Source organism: Macrobrachium rosenbergii, chromosome 28 (genome assembly GCF_040412425.1).
Source record: "Macrobrachium rosenbergii isolate ZJJX-2024 chromosome 28, ASM4041242v1, whole genome shotgun sequence".
In the NCBI taxonomy this organism is placed as follows: Eukaryota; Metazoa; Arthropoda; class Malacostraca; order Decapoda; family Palaemonidae; genus Macrobrachium; species Macrobrachium rosenbergii.
This window is the reverse complement of record NC_089768.1, coordinates 22,479,029-22,506,140: the sequence shown is the minus strand read 5'-3', so window position 1 is coordinate 22,506,140 and position 27,112 is coordinate 22,479,029. Positions and strand designations below refer to the sequence as shown.

The 27,112-nt window shown below is 39.3% G+C and overlaps 1 long non-coding RNA gene across 1 annotated transcript; it reads left to right on the top strand.

Annotated features, from left to right (window-relative positions):
• Window positions 1-2,343: 2,343 nt before the first annotated feature.
• LOC136853911 (uncharacterized) lies at window positions 2,344-3,692 on the top strand. Its single transcript, XR_010857574.1, has 3 exons — window positions 2,344-2,472; window positions 2,617-2,733; window positions 3,300-3,692. It is a non-coding gene; the product is annotated as an uncharacterized lncRNA (long non-coding RNA).
• The last annotated feature ends 23,420 nt before the right edge of the window (window positions 3,693-27,112 follow it).

Below are 27,112 nucleotides of genomic sequence, written 5' to 3'. Positions count from 1 at the left end.
AGCGCTGGAAAGAAAATTGAGAGTAGGTAAGTTTGAAAGTTGTGTCAGGAGAAAAACCTCGCAGTTGCACTATGAAATAATTGTTGGGAGAGGGTGGATAACAAGATGGAAGAAAGATAATATGAAGGGAGGTACAGTAAAAGGGATAAAAGGGGTTGCAGTTAGGAGGCGAAGGGACACTGCAAAGAACCTTTAGTAATGCCTACAGTACACCCAGCGAGGTGCACTGACGACGCTACTCCCCCTACGGTGAGTAACTCGATAGAGGCTGAGGACTTTTTAATGCATGATGTAGTCGAGATTATTTTAAGCTTCGTAAGTTTTTGTATGAAATTCTGCTTCGATTTACAGCTTTCTCGTCTCAAACCTTCAGGATCATTTGTTTAAAATTAAACTTTGTGTGATTGCACATGGAGATTTATAGTTAACGTAAAAAAGTAATTCTGGTTCAGTTCCTCAAGTTTCTTCAAATAAACTTTGGCTAATGGTAAATGAGGATTGAGGGTTATAATAAAAAATAATAATTCTTATTGAGTCTCTCAAGCTTCGATAGAAAATTGGCATTGCTTCAACCAAAACTATTAGAAACAAGTTAAACGGAGCTCCTAAAATAACTGATTCAAACGTAACAAGTGTTCTGACGCTAAGCTTACAGTTGTTCTATTTCAAATGCTCAATTATACATAATTTGAACAATTTACTTCTCTATACACATAAGGGCCATTGACTCCGTCTTTGTTTTAAAATTAAAGGAAAAAAATTCTGCAAACTAATACAAATGTATGAGAAGTGCTTCGGGGACCGCAAGCCTCCGCCAAGGCTTAGTAATGTAACAACAGCAGCTCCCCTACCCCAAGAGAAAAGTACCTTTTCTGGATAAGAATCTTTTCCAAAATATAATCATGTGCTGCCAGTTACAAGGCCCAGCTTTGATAAGATTTTCGTAAAAATACACATAAAACATTCTAATGTAAATTTACTAATAAAAAAAAAAAAAAAACCGATCCAGAAATATAAACTCCTCCAGCTTGGATGGCAGAGGTAATGGAATATTTCGAATTGTCATATCGAACTAAACAGACAAATGAAACTCATGACATGATACCATGAAATAGGGTTGCATACCTTTGTTTTGTAACAATGAACCCACTTACCAAAATCAGTGCATCGCTTGGAATTCACATGAATTCACACGAGGCAGCAAACACCTGTGGACACCTGTAGCAGTGATCGAACATCTTACCTACCAACCGCCAGTTAGGAAATAATAGCTTGAAAGTGACTGTAATTATCGTTATTACTTATTGCGCTTTCGTGTTGTCATTACTCGCTCAACTTCGCATGGGGATGGAATCAACTGTTCCATATATATATATATATATATATATATATATATATATATATATATATATATATATATATATATATATATATATATATATATATGGCCTATTTAAACAGCACCCTCTCTCTCTCTCTCTCTCTCTCTGTCAGTGTTTTAATGGTGCCATACATATTTCCTGCCTGGTTTTTTTCTTCTTTCCATAGTCCAGAGGAGAAATATTTAATTGAGTGATTAATTTCTGTGAACTAATCGTAACAACTGTGGGTCATCGACACCCAAAATATGTTTTATTGCAGGAGGATAAACAGTTCTATATTATAAACTTTAGGCATCGGTGAACAACGCCAACACAATTTTGGAGATTTATGTTATAACGACCTCCTTTATCTAGGTAATCAGAGAGAGAGAGAGAGACTCATCACTTGTGTGTGCACTACAAAAAACTTAACATTATAAATGAAATAACAAATACAGGATAATGACCTTTAGCGTCAGCGACATCCTTTAGTACAGCAAACCTCAGTACAGTTATTTCGTTCATTTATACGCAAATGCGTATATTCATTATACATAATTTATGGCTTTCCTGCCATTCTTAAACAACATACTGCATAAAAGTTATACTACAGTTTCATATATCTGCATACATTTTTACATGCAGACGCTAAGCAAAACTCAAAAATAAGCAATCACAAGTGTGATCGCTAAGCAGCCCTTAGATTGGTGTGGATCTAGAATGAAGCCGGCCCTATACCAGCACGAGCTTTGCACTAAGGCAGCACATGAATGTGGAAATCTGTAAAATAGATGAGAAGGACTGGCATGAACCCGGGCCTCTGGCTTCCCAGCTGAGCCTGTTGACGCTGCAGCGGCTGCAAGGTAGCACCGAAGAAAATCAGACTCTGCCACTACTGTCATCTATCGGTAATTATTGGCCGAGTGGCTCAAGTGTCCTTGTCAGAAAGTGTACTCGCACGTCCCGTCCTCCTTGACTTCCGAAAATGACCATTTCTTTTGGGGGGTGACAGTGATTTGGTGTTAGTTCGATTAAGGTGCTGCGGTAGTGATTAAGTTCCGGCCTTGTTGGGTGTTTAAAGGGTCTCTGGTAATGGTTTCACGTCAAGATGGTAATTGAAACATTGTCCGTAGTTTCTTTTTAACGCTGTTGAATATTGAATGTCTCGGATTTTGTGTAATTACTATATAGTTTTGAGATTAAGTGAATGACTTTTTGTTACATACGTATTTTATTTTGTGCTTTCTATTTTCAGATTCCTGAGCTTTGTGTGGCTTGAACTTTAACTTATCAAGGACACCAGATATAAACCGAATCGGAAGGGTTTCCCAGGACATCGTTGGTAACTATTTTTTTCCCTCAAAATTGAGAGGTAAGTATTTTTCGTCTTTTGTATTTTTTAAATCAAAACATAACTCTGCAAGCTTATCCTCCCCTTTCAGGGGCGGAGCCCCTGAAGTGGGGAGGATCTCCTCTGGCGTACGGTAGACTTGTGCTACCGTACGTCAGAGGGGGGCTTGCATACCCTTTCCTTCCCTATCCTACCCTACCCCCTACCCTACCCTACCCTACCCTGACTTTTAATTTTCACCGGCTAGTAAGTGGAATGGTGTTTTTGATTGAACTTGCTGTGGATGTATGTAACTGTCTTTTAACTTTTGGCAGCCTGTAACTACATAAAAGTAACTGGGTATAACTGATGGAGGAGCCTTCATATTTAAGAATTGTGGTCCTATTGTTGCAGTTCGATGACTAGCTATTAAAACTTAAATTAATCGGTGGTTCATGATTTGATACTTAAGGCTCTCAAGTCTTGAGATGTTAGTCTTAATCTTTTATAACTTTATATGAACTGTTGATCATCCGCAGTTTAAAGTAGATAAATATTTTAAAGTTTTACTTAATTTTCAATTAATATAATGAATTATTTTTTTGCAGGTTCTGCCGGACAGAGTAGCAGAGGTGACATTCTCAACGTGGACCTGAAAACTTTTCATGTATTGAATTCCAGTCCAGCCGGGAAGACAGTCCAGGTTACCCGATCTGTATTTTAATTCCAGTCCAGCAGAGAAGACAGTCCAGCTCTCCTGGTCCCTCTGAACTTAGTTATCATTGGACTTCAGTAAGTTATTCGGCAAAAGCAAAGATTCTCTTTAAGTATTGTTTCACTTTTCAATTGATTGAATTGGATCGGAAGTGCTTGCAAAATGTGTGAAATTGGTGTAATAAATATTAAGAATTAAAGATTACCTCTTTATAAGATTACCTGTTTATATCTATTCATCAGATGCATCACGAAATTAAAACTGTAAGAGCGTTATACGTTTTTAATGCGCTTTTTAATGTATCAGATAAAACTAAAGATGTTGCATAAAAAATAAAATTTGAGTAATCAGAGCTTGCAGAATATATAAAGGCTTGACGCAGAATATTTAAGGGCTTAACAGCCTTAGGGTACAACATAAGCGTTACAGAAACTAACTTTTTTACAGAGAACTTCTGCAAGATGAACATATGCTCTTAATCATGCTCCATTTAAACCCTTTAAAAAGAATGTTCCAAAGGTATTAGAGAATAAATTTGCAGAAACAGAACGCATGCTCTTGATTCATAATCTCCATTCGAACCCTTTAAAAAGAATGTTCCTAATGATATGCGAGATGGTAATAATATAAGAGTAAAAAGTAATGGAGAGGCTGAGTGTTGAGTAAAAGTATGGATAGTTGGTAAAAGTACCGTTGGTCCTTACCAAGTTTACGAAGGCTGTCTAATTAAAGAGACTGACTGGCAAGAAAAGATGTATTTGGTATATTAAACCGTAATTAAAGTCTTGGGGTTGAGTAAAAGTATGGTACTTGGAAAAGTGCCGGTGATGTTATAGCCACAAAGTAGTATATTAAGGCACGAATAAAATGAAACTTGCCTGGTTACGTGAACAAAATAGCTGCCTTCACCGTGGCTCTTAAGTTTATTTAATGCACATACTGTAAAAAAAAAAATACAAATTTATTGAACAGTATATGGGTATTAAGAACCACTTTTACACCTCTAGTAAAAGTCAAAACTTTTAGGCTTTCATGAGTCATCCTTATGCCCCATACATTATAGAAACCTGTAAACACTATGTGCAACTCAGATATTTTTTTTGTTTAAACTCTGTGGTGAGAGAGAAGCCCCATATTAATTAACCTGTTTAAGATACAACGAATAATTGTGGTGGAATAATTGTGGTGGAAGTTGCATATACATAAAATATACTGACAGCGAACTTCAAAGTATTATATTAGAAGGGTAAGGCGTCTCATAAATGAAATACAGTTCACTCAATTTTCGAATGAGAGAAAATACTAATTGCCATTATTGATTCCCCGTAAGTGCTAGAACGTGAACGTATAACAAGTCGTTATTCTGAAATAGGTATAGTTAGCGTGTTCGTTTATTACCCTGTTATTCGCAATCATGTTTTTCATCGGTTTTCTATCATTTTTGACTTAGCTATATATTGCTCTTAACATTCAAGCAGGCTAAGAGAATAATGTTTTGTTGAAAGCTTTACGCTGCATTCCATTAATGATCCGATAAAAGCAGAAGATTGTTTGCCTATGCGTACCTCAGACCTCATATTGCGTATTTTTCCTTGCTATATTTGACAATTTTATTTTCATGACTAATCATTTTTAACCTTACCTAATAAAAACCATAATACGTGAGTGATGATGTAGAAAGTAATTGAATTCATAGTTAAAATTTTAAATGTAAATTGTTACACATTAGATATATTGGCAAACCCCGTTCATATCTTAAACAATGCAAGAGGGGCAGTTAGAACGTCCCAGTCCTTATAAATCATGATGTTTTTCGCCCAATGCTCTTTACTTAAGACAAAGAGTTCTACTGATACCCGTTCGCAGGTGGGCGAAACAGTGGGCAATGTTTTGGGCATGAACCGCGGATGCAAAGAATGCATGACTAGGGACCCCTTACCCATGCCAACCACGCACGTGTGTGTGTGTGTGTGTATGTATGTATAATTCAACTCTGATGTATGCAAATGTATGAATTTATTGAGTATTTGTAAAGAGGCGTTCATATGATTTCCTACCATTTAACCCATGCAGAACAACTTGATTATTTCCTCATATTTCACAACGAAGGTGAATCACGTCTTCATTGCTATTTTTTACCTGTGGCCTTTCGTTTCTTCCTGCCTTCCCGAAGGCTTTGTCACCAAGTGGCAGTATATAGACAGAGTTATGGTTGTGTGTGCGTTTGTTTGTTCGTTTGTTTGTGTTGGCAGCAATGGGACCGGGAGGGATTTTATGTTGACGGGTAGTTTGTGGGGTGGCCGGTAATCAAGTCACAGGAAAAAAAAAAAAAGTCACTACCTTGGCTAGGAAAAAAAGTCACAGGAAAGAGTCACAATAATTTATATTGGCCGCTAATAAAGTCACAGGGAAAAATTCACTATTTCTTCGGGTCACCATCTTTATGATATTTACAGTCTTTTGTTTATGTTTTTACCGTAACCCCAACGGGCTTGTACTAAACACGCCGCAAAGGTGGATACAAACCAGTTCATAACCCTTGGGGGTACTATCTAAGAAAGATTAATGTGATTTTTTTACCTGGATTCGTTTGTGGAAAGTCTTGGTCACACAATGCATCCTGAAATCCACCAAACTTCGTTTTCTCCTTCTCTCCTAGACGGACTTTTCCGTTCGCCAGCCATTCAATGCTTCCGTGTCATCGTAGGCCCTTGATTTGACTCATTTTCATCTCTCATCCTTTCCCCTCACCCGTGCCCTTCGCCTCTCCTTTGGCCATGAGGACGTTCGTTCCCTTGGACTGCTGGAAGGCTGAGAGGCAAGACGAGGAGGAACGAGGTGAGGAAATCCATGACACCTCTTCCTACCTCTCTCCTCTTCCTGCTGCTGGCTCTCCTGACTTCGCCATTAATCACCTCAACTTTCTTCATTAAAACGCGCAGAGTTCTTTGTCCCCTCCACGGGGTCCCAGGAACCAACCTCCCCCCTCTCCCCGGCCCTCGACACATCCCCACCCCACCCCTTTCCCACCTTCCTTTTCCATCGTATGATTATTACATATCGGAAGAGTTTTTCCTACCTGGACTCTTCTTTAACAGAAAAGGCGCGAAGTTTCTCTTAATTTATGTGAAATTATTTAGTAACTCGCTTCTTGGACTGCAGTGTTCCAGATCTTTTTCTAATGTTTCGATTATTCTTCCTCTTCCTGGCATTTCGATGATTTATTCAGTCCCACAGTTTTCCCTCTTCTGGAAACAATCCTTGCTAATAACCAGTTCAGAGGTTGACCACTAAATATGTTCTTGGTGTTAACTGCCTCGTGCTATTGTAGGAAACCCTAACGAAGAAATTAACGTAAATCTTGTTATTGTAAACACCCCATTGACAGTAGAAATATTCAAAGTATGAGCCCAAATAACAGACCTTCCACTATAGACACCGAGGGGGGAAGATCGTTTTCAAACATTAAAAGTGAAAAGCTATTCTCATTTATTCGTATTACTAGTATGAGGACATTTTCATTCGCTGGCATGCGTTGTGTTAAATTCATTACACAAGATTTTATTCAACCCTACAGCCTTAACTTTAACGTTAACAGGTTTCCTCTGTTAATGTCATCAATCACCAGTTAAAGGAAGACCAAATTTACTGAGGTGTCAATGACCTGCGCATCCAAATGGATTTTTGGCACACATACACACACGCACAGAGAGAGAGAGAGAGAGAGAAAGAGAGAGAGAGAGAGAGAAGGGGTGGGGGGGGGGAGTGGGGGAACTGATTTCATTCCTTTCTAATCAGACTTATAATTCTCAAATAACCAGGTTATTTAGCATTTTACCACCAGCACCCAAAACCTCGCCAGGACCCCCGCCCTTCCCAGATTCGTCATCCTCCTCCTCTGCAAAGCATCCCGTCTGCGCCGGGAGCATAAATCACTGCGGATTAGCCGGGATTAGCCCCAATCCCGTGCGTCTATGCACACTGACAACTTTTCAGCGTGGGAAAAAAAATTGATATTTGATGAGACGATTTTCTTGAGCATTAACTGTGAATCGCTGGAGGATGCTTTCTGCTTTATCAGTTTCCCCTCTTGTTTATGATATGACCGAGCGAGGGGAGGAAAGCAGAATAGAAAGAGGGGAACTTGGACGGGGCATAGGGGGGGAGGAGGAGGAAGAGGAGGGTGGGAGGAAAACCCCGCTGACGAAAAGGGGCCGTGAACGACATAATAGGAACAGGATACGGGCAAATATGTGATGGGGAGGGGGGAGGGAGGGAGGGAGGGAGGAGGGTAGGAAGGGAAGCCTGCAATGAAATTTGAGAAGCTACACTGTTTCCTCACGAGGCTTCAAATTCCGTGGAATATTAGATACGCATACGCGCAAACACGCGTGGATATGTACGCACATGCTGGCATATATATCAGGAGTTGAGTGTCGGTTAAATAAATTTGTGACGCATGTAATTATATATATATATATATATATATATATATATATATATATATATATATATATATATATATATATATATATATATATACATAAAAGCAATATAAATATACACGAAGATATCAACATATATTTGTGAATGAGAACAAACTTCGCCAGCACTGCAGTTAGAGGTCTCTGGAGTGTCCCCTCAGAAGAAATGAATGAAGGTTCTGGAAGTGTTGCAGCAACTTAGGTACCAAAGTCCAACGTGTACCCAGATTTGTGGACCCTACCTACTCCTGATATCTTTCCAAGATGTTTTACAACGGTGAAGGGGGATTGGGATTCCTCAAGTTTGGAAGAAGACCAAGGAAGTCTTCATTTGTTCACTGTACTCTAAAAGTGCTAAGAACCATCGCGCTCGAGAATATGTAGGTAAGAACACACACTCACACACACACACACACACACACACACACACACACACACACACACACATATATATATATATATATATATATATATATATATATATATATATATATATATATATATATATATATATATATATATACATATACACACACACATCATGTGCTGTATTGCGCTATGTGAGCAAGGGTCCGTGTTCACGAGTACGAATGTCTTTATAATATGTCTTGACGCATAAGTAAATGGAGAGAGAGAGAGAGAGAGAGAGAGAGAGAGAGGGGAGACACTAGTGAAGGCGTAGGAAGGCGTGGTCGTAAATAAACCTCACGAGGAGAGAGAGAGAGAGAGAGAGAGAGAGAGAGAGAGAGAGAGAGAGAGGGTCCTGCCATGCCGGTGCCCCTGGACCCGAGAACATCCCCGGCTTCCTTTGTTGGAAGAGGAGGAGGAGGAGGAGGAGGAGGAGGAGGAAAGGCTGCGTCAGGGAGGGGGAGGAGGAGGAGGAAAATCGAGAGAACAAGTCCATCGGGATAAAAGGGAAGAAGAACACGGGGCCGAGAGGGACGCGAAGGTGATGGGGAGGAGAAGTAAGAAGAAGGATTTGATGGGAAGATGGAAGTTTAGAGGGTTGTAGCTGAGGGGAATGGGTGAGGAGAGGGGAAAGGGAGGGAAAATGGGTGAGGGGAGTAGAAGAGCCTGTGAATGAAGAAGATTTTTCGGAGGAAGTTGTTATGATGCTGGAAAGAGTACGAATACGAGGAAGGAGGGACTGGTGTGGTCGGAGGCAAATGGTTCGCGTCTACTTATCCGGAAAAAAAAAAAATAAAACAAAGTTTCGAAATATCGCAGCCTGATTTCGGTGGCTGAGAGCGGCTGCTAATGGGCGCTGATTAGGTCTAGAGAAGGGATTGGTTATCTCCGTTACTTTGACGATTGTTGTTACTCTTTCATTGCCATCAGTATAAATATGATTATTTTCATAATTGTCTTGTGATTTCATACTCAAATAGGAGCTATTATTATAACAGTCCAATTACATGAAGGTTTGTCCTAAATGTGTATCATTTGCAAAAAGGGGGTAATAATAATAATAATAATAATAATAATAATAATAATATAATAATAAGATAAAAAAAACAGTTTCTCCTCTACTTGGCTTTCCGCTGGTGTTGATTCACATTAGCCGGCCTTATGCCATCACGGGTCGTTGCCCATGGGCGGTTTGTAAGCGCTGGGGGAATGTGGGGGCGGGTTGTGTATTAAAGAGAACAAGAGGTCTGGCGTGGATCTCTGGACCCAATCAGGCCAAACGAGACTTGGCTTTTCAAAACTTGTGTCAGTCTTCTGAAATTGTTTAAAAAAATGCCTATGAACAAACGGAACAGAGGAGTAAAGTTGTGTGTGTGTGTGTGTGTGTGTGTGTGTGTGTGTGTGTAAGAGAGAGAGAGAGAGAGAGAGAGAGAGAGAGAGAGAGAGAGAGAGTGTGGGGGTGAGATCCAATTAACGAAATACAAATTAATGTCCAGTGATTAAAAAAGAAATATTTGTTATTTTTTTCTTACAGAAAGTTTGTTTAATTGTCTTTTAACTAGAATGCGACATATTACTACTATCGTCATCACCATCATTATTATTTTTTCTCCTACAAGGGGTAAAAGCGGAGGGGGTGGGGAGGGAGGGGCGTCATCCGAAAACAAAGAATGGACCTAATCCAGCCAACTGTTCTTGTTTTTGTCTTCACCTTTCATTTAAGAACAAATAATTCCCGCCAGACCTGTGAGAATCTGAATATTATACATTAATAGTCTGGTTAAGTACTTCATATTAATAATATTATTTATGATTATAAGTATCATTCTTGATTTGGACCTTTTGATTACCAGCAAATTTTCCTGTGAAGCGTATAATTGTAAATAACTTGATATATATATTATATATATATATATATATATATATATATATATATATATATATATATATATATATATATATATATATATATAAATTATATACAGTATATATATAAATTTATATATATATTTATATATATAAGTAAATATATATGTATATATATATATATATATATATATATATATATATATATATATATATATATATATATATATATATATATATATATATCCTTTATCAAATCTAAATACTTGCATCGTCATTGGCGCTTTCTTTGTATGTAGTACAGTGAAAAATAAATCATTTTTAAACGTTATTTGTTCAAAACTGGTTTTAATCCTGTAGATTTTTGTAAAAATGTCAGTAGACCTTCGAGTGGAACGTCACTTTTATCTTTGAGAGAACTTATGGATTTAAACACTATCTCTGTGACAATGATTATTTGCAAAAGTTTTGGTAATCTGAATATTTGATGATACCGATTTTTTATTTTTTGAAATTCGTCACGAGGTTTTAACAAAATACTGGAAAAGTTATTTATATTTAGCTTTTTTTTTTTTTAGGTATATTTGATGATCACGTGCCGAGCTTATTTTCTTTTGTCAGTGATCTTGAAAACTGCGGTGAAGTCAACTGCTTTCTTCAATTTGTCCTGCCATTGCCTTATATTCTAATTTTTCTTCTTTATTCACTCTTGTGGAAGCTTCAGTAACATACACGCTTAGATCAAACTGAATAAATATAAGCACATTGCTACACATTAAGATATAAAACTCAACATCAATTCAAACTGAATCGTCAGACCACGCCTGAATTTTCACAAAACACAGCGAGCGGAAATGACCTTTGAAGATGGTACTCCTAAGGTCCCTCGAAGTATCAACCTCCTTCCGAGGGAGCCAATTAAGTGGAAACACGTGAGGCATGTGTTCTCCATGTCCCCTGGAGAAAACACAACTCTTCCTGTCACGGTTTTAGCCAGCGTGTCTTCCCCTGTTCATTTTCCTTGCGTGTTAGAGTGCTCCCACATTGAAGTAAAACATCTCATAAACACACGTCGGCGACTTATCGCGCACACATCACAAACATGTTGAATACGAGTCGACGAATTGTTGGTCATTCTGACCGGTGTTCTAAACGATTCTCTAGCATGTGCCAAGGATTCCATCTCTACTCTTGGTCGCTGATTTGTTTTCAGTCTGTTTGTTTTATGTATACAACAAGTTGCCGACATGTTTATGACGTTTTACTGTGGTGTGTGAGCACCGTCACTGCTGTGACATTAAGCTGGCCTTATGCCGTAGTTCTAACCAGTGCTTTATATGATCATCTGTCATTTGCCAAATATTCGTTCGTCACTCAGGGTCGTTAACTTGTCTTCAACCTGTTTGTTATATGTATGCAATAAGTTGCCGACATGTTTATGACGTTTTACTGCGGTGTGTGAGCACCTTCACTGCTGTGACATTAAGCTGGCCTTATGCCAACGCGAGTTCTTACTTGTGACAGCAGCTGTGAATACATCTGTGTTGTCGAATCAATAAATTTACCAACTCCATTGCCATTTTTTTGTAAAAACGATTTCTTTCAAATGTTGCCTGTTATTAGATAAATAGCAAATGAAGTTTTTTTTTGCAATTTTAACTGGGCTCGTACATTTTTCTGGTCAAAATTTATTTTTGTTTTAAAAACTTCGACTCTCTTCACTTTTGCGAATGGATCATTTCAAAGTATATGCTTTGGCCGGTGTTTCTAAATAATAGTAATAATTAATTAAGAAGAATGAGATAATATAGTTCTGATGTAAGCGTGCCATTTCATTTTGTCTTCTTGGAAAAATAATGGGATACCTTAATTACCAAATAAAATTCAAAACTACACTTATATTATCATGGGTTTCTATTGAATTTTAAAGTTATAAAAAAAGCATGTGTTATTTCCCTTACACTTAGACATGATATATTCAGTAGCGGTAGATCAGATGACTAAAAATTTGACATAATATACATTATATACTGTATATACATATATATGTATCTATTTATATAATTTTTTTATTATTATTATAATTTCGAAGACAGTGAAGAAAGCATATACTGAAATTATATTTATCGAGCAATATACCTCCGTATATGATCTATTCTCAGAATTGAAGGCACAGTCGCAATAGATAGAACAAAAGCAATATCAACCAGGAGAAATGTATGAATCCAGTTAAAATCGCATAAAAGTTAATTTGCTATTTAGTCAATAATAGGTAACATTTCAAAGAAATCTCTCGTATACACACACACACACACACACACACACATATATATATATATATATATATATATATATATATATATATATATATATATATATATGTGTGTGTGTGTGTGTGTGTGTGTGTGTGTGTGTGTGTGTATGTGTGTGTGCGTGTGTGTGGATTGTCTTCCTTGAGAAAGGAGGTTAGCTCCTTAGCAGCTGATATTAAACTTGCCCTACATCCTCGGAAACTGCTCCGATTCGGGTTTTTACCAGAACTAAGCAGCCTCTGACCGATAGATTTTGCTTCGAAACCTGTTGGCATGTGCCAAGTCCTCTCAGGAATGTCTCTTGTATGTAGACAAACACTGCGTTCTCTATACCTTATTCATACTGGCACCTGCGCATTCAACTACTTGACTGTGGCAGCTTCTTTATATATATATATAATATGTATATATATATATATATATAAAATATATATATAATATATATATATTATATATATATATATATATATATATATATATATATATATATATATATACATATACACAAACATATGCTAACTGACCAAACCAGTGCTGCCCAGGAAAACTCTGAATGACAGTCTACATGTAGGGGGAGAGAAAAGGGAAAGGAGAGGGGGAGGGGTTTGTGTTGATGGTCCAACTGACTGTTATTTTTATTTTTTATGCAAACGTTCACCCTCTGAGCAGTTGTCGGTGAACTGACAGGTAATACTGTGGTGACTGTCCCTTTCATCCAGATACTACTGTGCTGTCTGTCCATTTTATCCAGGTATTACTTTTCTCCCTGTCCCTTTTATCCAGGTATTACACTGGTGACTGTCCCTTTTATCTAGGCATTACTGTGGTGACTCTCCCTTTTATCCAGGTATTATTGTACTGTCTATCGCCTTTAACCAGGTATTACTGTGCTGTCTGTCCCTTTTATCCATTTATTACTGTGGTGACTGTCCCTTTTGTCCACATATTACTATGCTGTCTGCCCCTTTAATCAGGTATTACTGTGCTGCCTGTCCCCTTTAACCAGGTATTACTGTGGTAACTGTCCTTTTTATCTAGGTATTACTGTGGTGACTGTCCCTTTTATCTAGTACAAGCCCTTTGTTGGCCGACTCGGTTAAGCTTCAGACTGTCAGTCGATGGGCCGGAGTTCAATTCCCCTGCCTGCTGATGAAGAGGTAGAGGAATTTATTTCTGGTGATAGAAATTCATTTCTCGCTATAATGTGGTTCAGATTCCACAATAAGCTGTAGGTCCCATTGCTAAGTAACCAATTGGTTCTTAGCCACGTAAAATAAGTATAATCCTTCGGGCCAGCCCTAGGAGAGCTGTTAATCAGCTCAGTGGTCTGGTAAAACTAAGGTATACTTAATTTACTGTGCTGTCTGTCTCCTTTATCCTGGTATTACTGTGGTGACTGTCCCTTTTATCCAGGTATTACTGTGCTGTCTGTCAGCTTCTACCAGGTATTACTGTGCTGTCTGTCCCTTTTATACAGGTATTCCTGTGGTGACTGAAAAGCATTTTCAATAGTATATTTCTATGGTCTGGAGTACGTGAAATGAGGTATGATACACCCGTAGAGTTTATTTACCACAAGTCACAAAGGTAAGGGGATGGGGAGGGCGCAGGGATACGGGTTTGAAATCTACCCTTTTATCTAATTTGGGTCAAATGATGGCCACGTGCCGAATTTTGTCTAGATCCGTCAAGCGGTTCGGATTTCTTTAGCGTACAAAGTTACAAACTTACATCCAAACATTCACTGTTAGGTATTAGATAGATATATATACACATACCAAATGCATAATAATGGTTTAATAAAGTGCCGTTTTGGTTAACAAATTGCGAGACATGATTTTATTTTCTGAGAATTCTTATCATTTGTGGGTTCAAAAATAATCGCTTTTCATTTTAGTGACTTCACATTACTGATCAAATCTTTAAGCACAATGTTGGTCTGAAATGGAACGTATGGAAAATAAATATGCGGTAACAGATCATGAATATGGAACACATGAGAGTCGTAAAGATGAATAGAAGTAAAGAGAAAGAGCGGGAAGGAAGCCGAATGAGATAAAAAAAGATTATGCATGAAGGAAGAATGAAAAAGATGGGCGATAAGGAAAAAAAATTTCAAAGGAATGTTGTATATACAGAAAAAGTTTAAAAAGGAATAACATTGTATTCCGTTGATAAAACGGAAGAATATATAAACGGAAACAGAAAAAAAGACTAAGAATATCTATCATTTATACAGATGCATGTGCCAGCATGAATATAAATGGAAAGAGAACGACATAGAAATATATAAAGCAAAAGAGCCTTCATGGAGTAATAGAGAAGAGAAAGAAGATGGAGAAAAACCTGAAAATACAAACAAGAGAATATAGGGATGTATATAAAAAACGGGAAATACAGATAACAAAAAGAAAATGATGAAATATAGAAATTACGGGAAATGCAAATAATGTAGATAAGATAAGTTAGGATGAAAACGAATTAAAAAAAATCGAAAAAAAACAGATAACTAAAAAGAAAGGAGGAATGAATCAAATTGTAACATGAAAAACCACTAGACCGATAAACAAAAGAGCAAAGCTGTCGTTCCTGCCAGTAAGAATTATTAACAGCTCCAGTTCTCCAAAGATATTTAGACAACTGTCACAGCTTTTATCATAGTTATAAGACTAAGCAGAGGCTCCTTACGCATTTGTTTAGTGCAAGTGCCGACACCTGTATTGGGAAAGTAAAAAATATCATTAGTCCATCTTGGAAGTACAGTGGCGTTTTAGAAGACTCGAGCGAGAGTAGGAAGGTTTAGGTTCTCCAGGCCAGGACCCTGCTCCGGGCGCCTACATTTACGTGATTATACTCTGTGTAATAGTTCATAGATTTTTTATATTGTGTGCACATAATTCTGTTAGTGGATTTACATGTTTTTCTGTTTATCACATTCACGTGGTAAAAATGGTTTTCATAAAAGGTTAATAGATTTAATCGGATGTAGGAACTGGTTTCCACCCAGTTGAAGCTTTATGGCCTAAGAATGTTTTCGATAAGTAATCGACTGCATAAAGCTTCACCGAGCAATAAGATAAAATTAGGCTTTATAAAACGAAACAGATAAACGTTAAACAGCTCTCATGAACCTACGTTAAAGCCAAGAGAATCATAACTTTATGAAGTGCGCTTGGTTGCTCAACAGTGGAGAGGAATTAAATACGGTCGTAAAAATAAAAATGAACACGCGTTATATCATAATTACTTCTGGGGGTCTGGTTTGTAGATACTATCGCTGCCGTGGGGTAAAACTAGCACTGCTTTCTCTTTTGTGTTGCGTCACGAAAAAAGAAAGAGATACTTCCATGGTAAATCTTGACTTTGAATGAGCACGCCATTAAGACAATGTTGGTAAACATAGGCCTATTGCCGAGGTTGCTAATGCCGAGTCTGTTTTTCAGAGGCGGGGGTTATTCAGAGGGGGGTTTCTACCAGCTTTTGTTTCCTTTCAGAAACTCCACAAGCCCCTTGCAAATGGCCTTTTTTTTTACCCCTTGAGGTAGGGGGCGACCACATAGTGTATGTGTATAGGCCTATATGTGGTTGCCCCCTTGCGTTAGGGGGCGACCACATATAGGCCTATAAACATACTCTATATATATATATATATTTTATATATATATTGTCATAAGCGGGGGTCATTGGGATAATAAGTAGTGAACGCTTTATAGTACGGACTGCCTTTTGGGCCAAGGCGGGGGTCAGTCCCCGATTATGAACAAAAGGAATGCTAATGGAACTTACCTTGAGGTTTTCATTGATTAACCCAGGGAACGAAGGTCGCCAATTTGGATTAGAATTCTATTTACATTTAAGGGGTTTATTTACAGAAATCAGGGCAAATATGATAGACCAAAATGTAGCAATTTACAGACAAGCAAGGTAAATATGATAGGCCACAAATGCAACAATTCACATTAAAGTAAGCAAATATGATATGCCCAAAATGAAGCAATTTACAGACAAACAATAAAATGACAGGGGTAAATCCCAGGATAATGGCAATTTAATTTCTGCAAGCTGATTTCTGTGTTGTCAACGGATCCTTGCGATCAGGCTGCGACCAGGAATGTTTGGGAACTTTGGATGGCAGTCAGTAAGGGATATCTTGGCATAGATTTGCAACCTGGGCAGGGTTATGCAGTCTCCTGGAACAGAATTCCGGAGTTAGGACAAACACGTGGGTACAAAAGAAATCTCCCACAAAACGATATTACACAAAATGCACGTTCTTAAATTCTAAACATTACGTAGCCCAGATTATAAGTATGAGAAATCACTTTTATAAGTATGAGAAATCACTTGATCGCAGTCTTGGAATATGAATGGATTGGGCTTTTGAAACAAGGAACACGTGCTCGCTGTCACACAAAGGGGGAAGCTTTGGAGAGGAAGGGTTTACGCTTGAAAATAAATGAGAGAAATGGAAGGAAGTTATTGAAGAGAAACAGAAGGTGACTGGCGCCAAATTCACTCTTGGCTTACCTATTTCAGACGAATATTTGAGCTCCAAAATACCACGTCTCGGGCTTACGATCGTGAAGTTTGAGCCGCCACCTGAGACAGGAGATGTGGCCGGACTGGTGGCTGGACAGAGTCTGCTTGCTTGCTTTCTGGAGCGGTGGCGTTGGGCGCCTGAATAATAGGCCTCACCTGAAAGTGAATTCCTTGCCGGTAAAAAGATCGAAGGAATAGGGGTCTTAAGGATAATGAGCCTAAGGTTAAAGGTGCTAGCTTCCCCCCCTGGAGTGATTTATTCCCTAATGCCTATAACCTCCCTTGGCCTACTTCAAAAACATTATCCCAAAGGGGGGGAAATTCAGGTGTGTGCTTGTAGCGGGGGGTTGAAGGAGAGGGATATTGTTTGGCATGCCCAGGTATTTCCTGCCAGGCAAGAATGGAATGCATTCTTGGTTCAAAATAAGTGGGACACCCTCCTTCATCCGCCATATTGGCTTGCCTAGCAGTTAACTGAGAAGCTTTATTTTATTAGAAATTCAAATAAATTGTGGTTGACTAGGAGGGAAGAATGGAAATCCTTGACAGGTCCCCCTTTAAAAAGGCATTCACATGCTTTCAGACGTGAAGGTCTTGGCTAAATTAGCTATTCGTCCCGACTAGTCAGCTAGCGTCCCTACATAAATTGTGGTTTTGAACGGCAAGTGGCTAAATGGGCCTACCTAACTGCTAAGAGGGGGAACTGGGGTGGCTAACTTCACATCTACAACAGGCCTAACCTATCCAAGGGTACATACACTTCTACTAATGACAGGAGAACTCTACTCCTAGGCAAATGCACATAGTAAATACCTAACCTAACCTAACCTAACCTACTATCCTGCGACTCTGGCACTGAACGAGTTGGCACTGACGAATGGCATGTAATGAAGTATGAGTTATGCAACGCTTTATGATTAATGCACGCAACAAGATTAAATATGAGTAACATGAGGGTAAATCATGGTACACAGTTAAGGTATCAGTTTGAGTCTGGATAGTTTGGAAGGAGGTTAGTTAGAAAAGGTTAGTAAGTTACAAATGCCTAAGGTGTTAGGAGTTAATGTTACTGGGTCAGAGATCATGCAGGCTACCTCCTCTGGGCAGCTGCCAGGATCACTTTGGGATGGAAATGGCACTGTGCCAACTGGGCACAAGTGCCAAGAAGAGCTTATGGGTCTGATGTGTTAATGGGATCTCTTCCGCCCCTTCTTCTTCTTCGGGGGCCCCCAAGGTCTGGCTAGGCCATTCCTAGGCGGTGATGAGGGTACCAACTCTGAAGAAAGGCCAGGAGTGCCGTCAGGAGCAGGATCAGGGGTAGCCTCAGTAGCTACGGGTTGGTCTTCTTCTTCGGCTGCTGCGACAGCCATCGTGGGAATAGAACCTGCGTCTGCGTCTTGGCCAGACAGTTCCTGGTCGACCAGAAGAGAGTTAACCCTTAAGGGACGGCATAATTTATCAATGTGCAGCACCCCAGACCGGGGAAACTTTGAGGTCGGCAAAATAAAAAAAAAAATCACATCAATGGAAAGAGAATGACACGTATATTTACACTGTATAAATAAAAAATCCTAAAAAATTTTCCCCTGCCTTCCACGAGAAGTTGAAAATGACTATTTACAACCCGTTGTGTGGCCTCATATACAAGACAATCATAAATTTTACCAACTTATATATGTTTTTTCTAATAAACAAATTTATTGTATTTTGTAAAATTATTATTACTGCTCACACAATATCAAAACAGATAAGAAATAAAAGCAGTAACAAATATTTTGCATATTTGTTGAAAAATATTCATGTAAATTTACGAGAAGGAAGATTCAGTAACTTTTTTTTTTACTTTTACATGCTTTTTCTAATATTTCTTTGCAATTTTCTTTGTAAAATTACATTTATAACCAACATACTATCGTAAAAGACAAAAACAAAAAACAACAGCAACCCCTTCGTATATGTACAAGCAAATTTACAAAAAGACTCATGTGAGAGAGAGATGCAGTACTTTCCGCCCTCAAGTCAGAAGCATTACTGATGGCTGTGAAAAGAGGTCTGTGGCAACTGGCCTAACTCTCACATCAGTATAAAAGTTTCCATTAGAGAATTCATAGCATATAGAAGTATTGGCACCTCTCTCTTGCCGCATTCTTACCATATCAGTGGTGCGTAATATTGTTTCACACTCAGGCTCAATCTGTCCACCTCCCCAATCCTGTTGTACTTCACACTGAGGCGCAATCCGCCCCTTAAGGGTTAATGTCCAGGCCTGCCAGAGGGTCATCCTCGGCAGGTGGAAGAGTGTGGGAAGAAGAAACGCCAGGGGTCAGAGGCTCACAATGGGCGATGACCATGGTTGTGAGGTTGGTTGGACCTCCTGTAGGAGTATCCGTGTCAGGTCCTGGGTCCGGCACTGGCACTAACTCGGGGCCAGGCACGGGGATTAAGGTTGGCATGGATATTCCGGCTGAAATAGGTGGAGCTTGGCACTAACCAGTGCTCGCAAGTGGCACTGGCGGCGAATTGGTGTCAGACAAAGGTGAAAGGGACCCGGGGGAGCAAGACCCCTTGGTGTACCTGGAGTGATTTGGGACAGAGATTCCGTCTGGATGAGAGGGCAAAGCCTCTTGGATCTGTGGAAATGGTGGCTGCTGCGGCTAGCTTGCTGGGGCACTTTGACCATCTTTCTCAGTGGCCTCTTAGTTTGCAAATCCTGCAGCAGTACTTGGTAGGATCCCCTCGTGGTGAGGGAGGAGTTTTGTGGGGGCCGTCCAGTGGTGCATTCCGCGGATTCGGCCTGGAAGTGGTTGGATGTGGGTTGCTTAATGCCGCTCTTGGGTGAATGGAAGGTTTGGCTGACGGTGGCACAGCTGTCCCAGAGGCTGTGTCCCAATCAGAAGAGTTTGATGTGGGCTTACCAGTGGAAGCAGTCAGGCAACAGAGTGGTGTGGGGGTGGGACATCCCCAGAGGATTTCTCGTCCAAGCAGGAACTCCACTCTGTACCGAATATGCTTGACGACGCCAAGGCGGTGAATTTTGTTGCTCCAAGGGGTGATCACCATGAGTTCGACTGTGGGGACGGTCAAGGATCGTTCGTCCACCCAGGTCATTGTCCACTTGGTTTGCTCATCTACCTTGGCACTGGCTTGCACTTGGGCCTGATCGATCAGGCTAATATCCGAGCCAGTGTCAGCAGTAGCTGGCAGGTGCACTGGTGGGCTAGAACCATCCAAAGAAGCCACTGAGATGGACTGTGTCCAGACCCGCTCAGGGTGAGTTCTCTCCGGCGGCTCAGCCAAGGAGGCTGTGGCACTGATCAGGTTGATGTACCTGGGAGAGACCATATGTTTTGGGCAGCCAGGATATCTGGAAGAAGGGTGCCCTGGAGCTCCACAGTCTTGGCAAGGTCCCCTTGGATAGGATGATCTCCTGACAGTGATGGTCTGCTGGGAAGGTGGTGAGGAGGTAGGAGGAGAGGAAGAGTGGCGGTTTTTGGTAGGTTGCCGGTGGTTGTTTCTGTGGTGGTTATCTGCCCTGTAGTGGCACTCGACTTCGGCATGACCGTACCTCTTGCAGATGGTGCAAGTAGGCTAGGTGGTCCGTTCCATGGGTGATTTGAGCCTGAGAGGTGTCCAGGTGACACTATTCAGCATTGCAAGGTGCTGTGGGATGGATTGTAAGTCTCCCAGGCATCAGCCAAGTGGTAGGCTTCCTTTAGAGTGGCTGGCTGCTTGTCACTCAGATACACGGCCAGAGGCCCGGGCACACACTGGAAGAGGTCCTCCAGCATGGTTCTGTTGAAGAAATCCTTGAAGGTGTTGCACTGCAAGGATTCGAACCAGTGGGTCCCAGCCTGAGTCTTGTGACAGGCTCATTCTGTCCAGCACCAGCCGATGTTCTTGGCCAGACCTTGGAACCGTTGTCTCCACCTCTCAGGAGTAATTTCATTTCATATGCCTTGGCGATGGCCTCATGGACAGCAGCCACGTCTCCTCGTTGATCCTTTTCCAGCGCTCGGTGGGCTGCCTTAGCCTTCCCGTCCAGGTGCTTGGTGAGCAATAAGGTCCTCTCAGCCGGGCCGACATCATAGGTCTCGAAGAGGAACTTGATCTCTTCGAGCCATTGTTCCGGCTCATCCTCAGTCCACTTGTCGACGAGGTTATTGACGGTTGATAGTGAGGTATTTAGGGCAGCTGGTGTGGGGCTAGAGGCTTGTTGGACTGCTAGAACTTCTGCGCTTTCCTTCTTGGCTCTTTCCAACTCGAGCTCCTTGTCTAAGAGCACCAGCTTGCTTGCCTTGAGTGCTTGCTCGCTTTCTTTGAGGGCTAGTTCATGCTGTCTTCTCTCTTTTCTTTCTTCTTCTTCTCTCCACTGCTCGGCTTCTTGCTGTCTTTTTTCTTCTTTGTACTGCCTTTGTTCAGCTATCTGCTCTTTGATCCACTTGGTGAGAGTGGCTCCCGAGAGCCCGGCCTCCTTCCCTAGATCCATAAAGGCTTTGTACTCCTCGGTTGCCATGTTGCTGGTGGGGAAGGGCGGCTAAGTGGGTTGACTGGGCGTTCTTAGAGGAAAAGTTTGTGACGATGGTGGGAAATGTCCTGTAATTTGGTGGCACTTTAGTGATAGTGGCACCCTTTTAATAAGGTGGCATTGTGGTATAGTGTGCCGTGCAGAGGTCACACTGAGGGAGCGTTCCTGAAGGAAGTCTGAGTCCTTATGGGCGGATACGCTAATAAGTCATGAAGTGATCCTGAAGGTATATTATTCCTTATGGGCGGAAACACTTAGGAAATGGGAGTCATCCTGAAGGCTCTATGGTTTTTATGGGCAGAAACACTGGTTGTATGGCACTCTGTTTCTTAGGTACAGGTGCAGTGGCTTAGGAGTGATTATTTTGGTTCGGTTGCACTGTGGTGTTGGTGCGCTCCGTGGAGCAATGCAAAATGTCAGTGCACGAAACGGCACTGAAGGGAATGGCACTCTGCCTGAGGTAGAAGGTAAGTAAGGAGTAGGGGGGAAAGGAGAGACTTTGGCAGACTGTCAGTGAGAAAGGAAAGGAAAGGAAAGAAGAAAGTTAAGTGCTTCAGTGATTGGGTTGCTTGGCAGTGCCGCAGATTAGTGGCACTGTGAGAAATAGAAACTGGGGTGTGACACAAGTGGGTGGCTAGTTCTAAGAACTAGAGATTGCTTCCTGATATGGGGAAAGGAAGCCTTCTCCCTGACATGAGGAGAGGGAGGTTATGGGGTTGCACACAATATGTGATTTGGTGTTTGCGGCATACGCAAGTCTTGGATAATTAGTACCCACCCGTGCACGGCAGTTGATAAAAGTGTAATTAAATAGTTGTCTGTGCGCTCTATGGCGTATAATAATTTATAGGGGCTGAAGCACTTAATAGAAGACTCAGGTATGCGAGATTATTTGCTGAACATGAGCGCTTATAAATTTCGTGCGCTGTGTATATGATAAATGAATAATGAGTTTGAATCTTAAGAGATCAAAGGTTGGTTAAACAAAAGAAAATTCTTTGGCTATTTAGCTTTTATGATTCGTGGGATGGTTTTCCAATAATCGTTGATGAATTTGTGTAAGTCACGGGTTATGATAAAAGAAAAATAGAAAAAAAATCTCTCTCTATCTCTCTCACGAAGAGTGTAGTGTAATGGAACGTTCTTGTTATGAATTTTAAAGTCACTTTACCTTGTGCTTAAGAGAAAATAAATTATGTTTGCGAAATTACGTTAAGTTGAGGGTTCTTTCTTTTACAAAAATAAATTCGTGGTAATTTACGTAAGGTTACTAATGCATTCTTGCCTTGACAAGTGTAAACAAAGTTGTAACTTGGTTCGAAGATATTCAAGTCTCTCGTGAGGGCTTACATTCGGGTGAAAAGTGATAAAAGTTCCTTTGGCGTGAACGAAAGATGTGGGAGCAAGTCACGTGTGAGAGAACAGCTGATCGTTCGCTCGCGTGCTTTGTCGTGCGACAGAGAACGGGGAGTGGAATTGGAGGGAACAGAACAAACCCTCTACTTTCTTGGCTAAGTGCAGGTTTTGAATGCAAAATGAATTATTTAACTGTGAACATCAACAATGTCTTTACTTCAGTATACGCCGGGAGGGTTGTTAAATAACTACGCTGGGAATGTTTTTATTGTTGGAGACAATGGGACTGATTCACCATGCCCCAACTTGAACCCAACGACTCACTCGCCCCGCGTCAGGATGCCAGAGACCGCTACACGTTTTAGCTACTTAGTTATCCCAAAATTTATCACAGACAGAGAAATTGTACACTTTCTTGGCCGTACCTATTCTTGAATAAACTCCTAGTTAACTTGTTCTCGCTAACACATACAGTAATTCCCTAGTAAACACTTCGTAACTCCTATGCTCATTCATCTGGCAACACACACAACTGTTCCCTACACTTGAAAGTTTGCGGTGGCGAAAGGTTCGCGGGCTGCCGCTCTGCCTCGCTAACTTAAGAACCTATACGCTTTCTCCTGTTTTATGAAGAAATTCTAACAAAAGACTTGTTGCGTTTTCCTTTAAAGAAAAATTAATATCACTTTCCTAGTTATCCCTACGTATCCTTAATGTTACAAGACTTAATGAAGGTAACCTTTTACCTCAATACTCTTCGCTCCAGTTGCCTTTATGCCATTGTGAATAATGGAATTATTTAATTTAAATGGATGACTTATTCCTGGTTCATTTTGTTCCTAGTCCAGCAGTAGCAAGGCTAATTCATCACTATTAGACTAGGTCCTGGCGAGATCGACACTGTCGTAAGTGGGGGCCCTTGGGATAATAAATAGTGAACGCTTTATAGTATGGACTGCCTTATGGGGTCTTAAGGATAGTGAGCCTATGGCTTAAGGAGCTAGCATCCCCCCTGAGTGGTTTACGCCCTAATGCCTATAACCTCCCTTAGCCTACTTCGAAAATATTATCCCAAAGGGGAAGGAAATTTAGGTGTGTGCTTGTAGCGGGGGGGTTGAAGGAGAGGGATTTATTGTTTGGCATGCCTGGGTATATCCTGCCAGGCAAGAATGGAATGTGTTCTTGGTTCAAAATAAGTGGGACACCCTCCTCTGTCCGCCATATTGGCTTGCCTAGCAGTTAACTGAGAAGCTTTATTTTATTAGAAATTCAAATAAATTGTGGTTGACTAGGAGGGAAGAATGGAAACCCTTGACAATATATATATATATATATATATATATATATATATATATATATATATATATATATATATATATATATATATATTATATATATATATATATATATATATATATATATATATATATATATATAGTATATATATATATATATATATATATATATATATATATATATATATATATATATATATATATATATATATATATATATTACATTATATATATATATATATATATATATATATATATATATATATATATATATATATATATATATATATATATATATATATATATATATATAATGTATGTAATTACTCCTTTGTGTATTACAACACAAAAAAATGAAATACTTTAATTGTAAAGCCCGACTTTGGTTGACCAGATTATCAAAACAGTGTTGGTAAACATAGGCCTAAGCACCGAGGTAGGTTATGTCAAGCTTATTTTTTTCGGTGGGTAAGATGGGCGGGGGAGGGTTAGAGAATAGCTGTCTTCGATTCCTTACAAAAATGTCAAAAACTTCTTTTCAGTTACTTTTTTTTTTTTTTTTTTTGTAAATACAAAACATGCTCGCAAAGAAAACAAGTTCTTTGCGCCACTAAAAATGAGATGCTTTCATAATAAATCTTGGCCTTGGTTGAACATACCATTAAAACAATATTTTTAAACATAGACCTATGCACCGTGGTAGGTTGTGCTAAGTTCGTTTAGCTCAGTAGCTATTTTTCGTCTCGCAGAAAACAAAACGCTTTCTCAACTATGGCAAGTTCATTTTATCACAAAAAATTAAATACATTCATAATATATCTTAGCTTTGGTTGAACCCATTATTAAAACAATGTTGGTGAACATAGGCCTAAGCACCAAGGTAGGTTATGCTAAGTTCGCTTCGCTCAATAACAATTTTCCCTTTCGTAGAATCCAAACACTTCCTCCTGGAAAGCAAGTTTGAAACATTATCTGGATTATCAGCCGTCGAGCTCAGGGTTGGTTTATTGCGTATTTCCTCAATATAAAGGTGACGTATTCTAAGATTCAGTTCCAAATCTAATTTGAAACCTATATAGAACACCAATGTTTATAAAAATCTCTTGGTATAAAACCTACATGCAGTGTTCGATGTCATGTAGTGAGGGAGGACAGAGATAAAAAGAAACTCAAATTAAGATTATGTTAAATGAACAAGAAGAGAATAAATAAAACTTGACCATATGTCTGGTGAAAGAACAGGCGCTCACAGAGATTTTTCTCAAACTTTAATCCTAAATTTCTCTTGATCATATATGGTAAACTTTTAATAAACAATGAATGGTTTATCTGAAGTCGAATATATATATATATAAAATATGCATATGTTATATGTATGTATATATGAATATATATGTATATATATATATTCATCACACGGGTTGTCTGTATGTAAATGTATGAATTTGTATATATGTGCATACATATTCATATACATATATTTTCCTATAATATATAAATATATATGGCTCCTGGCATTTATATATATATATATATATATATATATATATATATATATATATATATATATATATATATATATATATATATATATATATATATATATATATCACACACACGAGGTATGTCTATCAAATAACGAGACTGTGATTCCACGTAGTAAACAAAGCAGTCAGAACCGGTCATAACTGGATGCTTGGTGACTTTGAACATGTCTGAACATGCATGACAAGCAGCAACACTCCATGGCATTGAGTTGGTTGTGAGTCGCCATTTTGTTAGGTTGTGTTTTCTGTAGTGGGCCTAAAAAATGCTAAGTTTAAGAGTTGAACAACGTGTCAGTTTGAAATTTTTAAGTAAAAATGCACAGAAACACCAACAGAATGTTTTCAAATGCTTAGAATACAGATTATGGGAATGACTGCCTGTCTCGTGCGCGTGTGTCTGAGTGGCGCAAAAGATTCTTCAGCGCGGGACGTGAGATTGTCAAAGATGGTGATGGACGCCCTGGACGACCTTGCTTGCACTTCAAGAACCCAAGAGAATGTAGAAAAAATTATCCGATTGTTCGAAAAGACCGCCGTTTTTGATCGACAAGCACATTACTAATCTTGAACATCCTCCATATTCGCCCGATTTACCACCTTGCGAATTTTATCTTTTCCCAAAACTTAAACCAGTGCTTAAAGGGACACGTTTTGGGTCAGTTGATGTCGTAAAGAAGAAAACGGCGGATGTTTTGAAACAGCTGACAGAAATTGATTTTCTCCATGCCTGCGACCAGTGGAAAAGAAAATCGCAGCAATTATTAGTACGAATGGGGGTTATATTGAAGGGAACAAGCATTAAATGTGTAATACATATAAATAAAGGTGAGTTGTTCAGTCAGTGTCGTTATTTAATAGACACACCGTGTTTTGTGTGTGTGTGTATGTATGTATATATATATATATATATATATATATATATATATATATATATATATATATATATATATATATATATATATATATATATATATATACATACATATACATACATCACAGGTATATATGTGTGTGTGTGTGTGTGTGTGCGCGTAGTGAAGAGAGCGAATTTGGCAAGATAATCTTTTCATCTATAAGCTTAGGAGAATATGATTCTGTTCCTCTACACTAGACACATTCTATTTACAGATAAATTATAGCCAACAAAATTTTCGTGAGCGTAAGTGATTTTGGCTGAATGATTTCATCAGAATGACTTTATCTAAGGACAAACCAAATATCTCGACCTATAAAACAGAAAAATAGTTAAGGAATGCGAACAGGCTTCTCTCGACTTAAAAATTCAGGAAATTCTATTCTCACAAAACGAAAGTTGTTCGTCTAAGTAAGTTTATTGTTGTATTTTTATCACGCGCGCACGCACGCTCCCAGAGA